We start from the raw sequence: 4,995 nt of genomic DNA, 5'->3' as shown, positions 1-4,995 counted from the left end.
TTATTAGTCCCACATGTGGGAAATTTGTTTTGTCACAGCAGGAAGTGGACAGTGCAAAAGTTATGAAGCAAAAATTAGAATAAAATAAAATAAGAATAAATACAGTATACAACTGTACAGAATAGAATAAAATAAAATACTATATACAGTAGAATAAAATAGAATAAAATATGCAATAAGATAAAAATAGAATACAAGTGCTATATACAACTCAGTAAAAATACAACGATACCAGAAAAGATTATTGCACATGTGTGAATGTGTGTGTTGATCAGTTGGAGTCTTTGTTGTGCAGTCTGACAGCAGTGGGGAGGAAAGACCTGCGAAATCTCTCCGTCCCACACCGTGGGTGCCGCAGTCTCCCACTGAAGGAGCTGCTCAGTGCTGTCACAGTCTCATGCATGGGGTGGGAGATGTTGTCCAACAGGGATGACAGCTTAGCCACCATTCTCCTGTCACTCACAACCTCCACTGGGTCCAGAGGGCATCCTAGAACAGAGCTGGCCCTGCAGATCAGCCTGTTCAGTCTCTTCCTGTCCCCAGAAGAGATGCTGCCGCCCCAGCAGACCACACCATAAAAGATGGCTGAGGCCACCACAGAATCATAGAAGGTCTTCAGGAGTCGGCCCTCCACTCCAAAAGACCTGAGTCTCCGCAGCAGGTACAGTCTGCTCTGCCCTTTCCTGTAGAGGGCGTCTGAGTTATGAGTCCAGTCCAGTTTGCTGTTCAGATGAACACCAAGGTACCTGTATGGATGGAGCCAAGAAAAGATTTGACATGATGATTAATTTGATTTCATTCCTTAAACACAGGTTTGAAGGCCCGGAGCAACTATACCTAATATGATATGATTAACTTTTCTTTTAATTCCCTAACCTGAGTGAAGGATTTTGAGTTTGTAACACATGAGATGTGTCACAAAAAGGGGGGTCTTAATATATGTGATTAGCTACAGGAAATGAGCTACAGGAAATGTGCTCTTTTAGGGTTACTAAGCAAATGTCTACGTGACCTTTACCTAAAAACTTTTGTGATGATAAACTTGTTTACCGACTTGCTCTCTTCTAGAACATACAGACTTAGAAAAGGGGAACCTCAGCTCTGAGTTTTGAGAATAACTCTGTTAAGTTGACAGGAAACACGTTGGAATAGCCATATAGGGCAAATGTATTAGAGCTTGTAATTAAATGTGGGACTTGAAAAGAGGAAGCAAAATTTGGTACAGGACGTACTTGAGATGATCAGATGAGAGAAGGAGAAGGTCAGGAATAGTTTAAAGTAAGATTGAGAAATTAAATGGGGTAAAAGGGGGTGTAGCTTCAGGGCAGTTCACAGCCCGGCGTAAACGCACGGTGCTGTCACACAGCTTAAGTTATTTGGTTGATTTATTTTATGACAAAATAATAAGGAAATACTAAAAATATACAACACGTTGAGGAGATCTCTTTTGTTATATGTTAGTGTTTAACATGAAAGATGCCTCTCTGGAGCTTCTCTCCTGATGCTACCCCACCAAAAGACGCTTATCCATAAAGACTATGTCAGCTCCCAAACAGACAACAACAAACCAAGACTAGCAATAAACAATCTAAACATAAATAATAACAAATAAAGAACAATACAGAATAAAATTTGAACGGAGGAATAAAATAGTGAAATGTGGATTATTAAATATTAAGTATCTCTCTTAAAAGGTCTCTGTTAGCTGACGCCAAGCGGTTGCAGCAGATGGCTGCCCGTACCTGAGCATGGTTCTGCCGGAGGTTTCTTCCTGTTAAAAGGGAGTTTTTCCTTCACACTGTTCCCAAAGTGCTTGCTCAATAGGGGGTCACAAGATTGGTGGGCTTTTCTCTGTATATATGAAGCACCTTGAGGCAATTTTTGTTGTGATTTGGCGCTATATAAATAAAATTAAATGGGAATGTATTGAAGTAAACTTAAATGTCATAAACTAGGAATTAGTTCATGTCTCAGGGCAGAAAGGAAAAAACGGGGACTGGTGTTAGGAATAAAAGCTATATTTTTAATATGAATCTTCTCATTATCTTGTTTTATGTACTTTAATAATGAAGGCTGGCTTGTAGAGCAAGGCCACCTTTTACTCACAAACAAGTGCTCAGCCAGACTGAAAAACAGGAAGTTTTAGTGCACAAGGCATATTAATAAATATAGACACAAAAAGAGGAACTCCCCATATAAACAATATTCAAACTGTGTGAAGTATAAAGTACCGAAATAACACTATATAAGTCACAGCTGATGATTCTAATGTTAGAGAGCTCTTGCAACTGGCGTCTGAGCTGTGCAGAGGTCGCTCTTAAGACAGGTACTTATGTAGGTTAACATAAGGTTGAGTCCAACAGAAGCAAGGCACCCTAAATGCGCACAGCATGCAGCAGGGGTTGCCAAAATAATATAGGGAACAGCACATGTAGGGAGAGAATACTCACTAAAAGTTCTGACTACACATAGTGTGGTGGCTTATGTGAACTTGCAGGCGTTCACTATGACATCATTAGCATAACAGAGACTGAGTAAAGTTTTAGATGCTCGAAATCTGACACTTACACATGAAGGAATCAATATGGCAGATTTAATGGGATTAGGAGGACCTAATTATTGTACTAAGACAGCAGAACTTGAAGGGAGAGTCAGGGAAGATGAGAACATAGCAGGTTAATTGCATGCACGCTTACAAACACACATGATTTAAATATAGGCCAGGCCGAAGGCCTGGACTTTATGTAGCTTTTAAATTTACAGCTCCTAACTTGCAGGAATGGCGTGGAGTGTAATGAATGAATGCAAAACATGCTTACAGACACAAACATGAAATGGATTTATTTTACAGGGTAAGGGTGGAACACATGTTGCTTTGTTTCTGCTTAGCAACTACTGAGTCGGGTGAAACAAAATGTTGTAGATAATGGAAACTTGTCTAAACTGGTATTAACAGTAACTTTTGCATGTTATGTATATGCTTGAAGCAAAAAGAGGAGTAAATGATGATAGAAAATTTTGAAGTGTGTTTTCTAGCGGAGATTTAGGCTGACATAGGGATGGTGTATATTTTACCCGGGGTGTTTTTAATAGAACTAAAAGCGTTGCTCACACACATAAAGAGTATTGAGATTAAGTAAAGTTAATATAATGGATAGAGCCCAGAACATGATATTGTCAACCAACTTTGAATAATTAAAGGAACATTAGATGAACAAAGTAGGTTAGTAAGGTGTAGCAGAGAGAGGCTGTTTGTTTTTTATCCCTTACAGGAGAAGATTTCCACTAGAGAGGGACCCAGAAAAGGAGCAGAGACCACTTAAACATGAAGTGTTTTCAAGTGGGAGCTGGTGTTTTATTACTGGACCACCTAGAGGACATGAGGTGGTTGTCTGATTTGCTGAGTCAGAGGACGCCTAGAGAGGGTCAGAGCGAAGGAAGTGGACCTGGGAATGGTGGTTTCGGGGCCCATGATACCATTAATGGATGTAGAGGTGACAGAGTGGGTCGAGGAGTGACCCAAGGAAATGGTGTGGTGATGTCTCTGGAGAGACATCAAGAGAGGGAATTGTAATATTTAAAGAAATTAGGTCACTGCTGAACTGTATATAACCATCATCCTTAACATTACATTAATTATCATTTCATCAAAGTGTTTATTGAAGCTGCTGGCATTATGTTATAAGTTATATTATAGGGGTTATCATAATCAAATATTAACATGTTTATTACAGGTGCAGTTATAACCACTTTAAATTGTTGAGGTAAATCTATCATCTTAAAAGCTTATAGTTACAGGTGACACAAGCAGGACAAGTCCATGGAGACCTCAAAGGCCTGAGATCATCACCATATTTGGATGGATGCCAGAAAGGGGAACTTCTGTGTCTGCAGTTAATTCTGTACATGCAAATTATGTGACTGTAAACGCAAGAGGGGGCGTTACAATACCCTGATGTTATAAAAGCAATCTAGAGTGTATTTTGGGTAGAGATGTACAACTAATGTTTTGCAGTTTGCACCTCTCCACGCTGCGTGCATTCATTAAAATCAATTGTTTGACCGACCTCTTCTGGACCATCATTGTTTTACTCTCGTCCTCAATTTCGAACCCGTAACAGAAGTTATAGAAAAATGCTTTATTTCGCCAAGACAGCGCATTTCTCGCTATTACATGCATTTGAATGGAGTTCTCGGCCAAAAACAAAGTATAGGTTTTCATTTTGTGAATAACTTGAAAATCTTTGCTCAAACAGCTGCAAAACCTATTTCTCTAGCACGGGGATGTTTAATTCTATAAGGCAAAGGTATAAATATGTGTGCGAAACAACACAAAACACTGCAAACCACAACACAATTAAATATAAATGAAAATATGAAAACAAAAAGATGCACATTCTCTGTCAAATAGTCCTGTATGAATAAACTTTCTGAATCCTTTATCACCCGCAACTAAAAATATTAGTGGATGGTTACTATACCTTTTTTTTTTTTTTTTTGCCTGTCCCGTTTGGCTCTTTTGCCATCTTTTGCCAGAAAGATGCCCAACGGATTAACTTTACCAAATGGACCATCCCAGCCTTGCGGTAATGGTCTATTTGATTCACCTTTTATTGTTTATTTTATTTTATTTTCACTTGCTAAATACGGGACATACTTGACTGGGGAAAAGAAAGGGGAGTAAGAAAGAGGGAAAGAAAAACAGCGGGGAAGAGGGATGGGGATAAAGGTCAAAAAACAAAAACCAACAAAATAAGCTGACAAAAAATACATATATCAATCACCTGGATCACCTGTTGAGAACGAAAAAAGAAAACAAGCAGAAGAAAACGAGAGTAATGGAATAAACAACATCACAATGATATATGGGAATATGACAGTAAATACTAAATATTAAACATTATTGTGCAGCACGTAAGATCGACAGCGCACAGTGTGCTTTGAGGTAACAGTATTGACCTCAGGCAGAAACACTGTTCGGGAATGGCAGATAGA

This window comes from Pelmatolapia mariae, linkage group LG10_11, assembly GCF_036321145.2.
Source record: "Pelmatolapia mariae isolate MD_Pm_ZW linkage group LG10_11, Pm_UMD_F_2, whole genome shotgun sequence".
NCBI classification, from domain to species: Eukaryota; Metazoa; Chordata; class Actinopteri; order Cichliformes; family Cichlidae; genus Pelmatolapia; species Pelmatolapia mariae.
Note: the sequence above shows the minus strand (reverse complement) of the source record.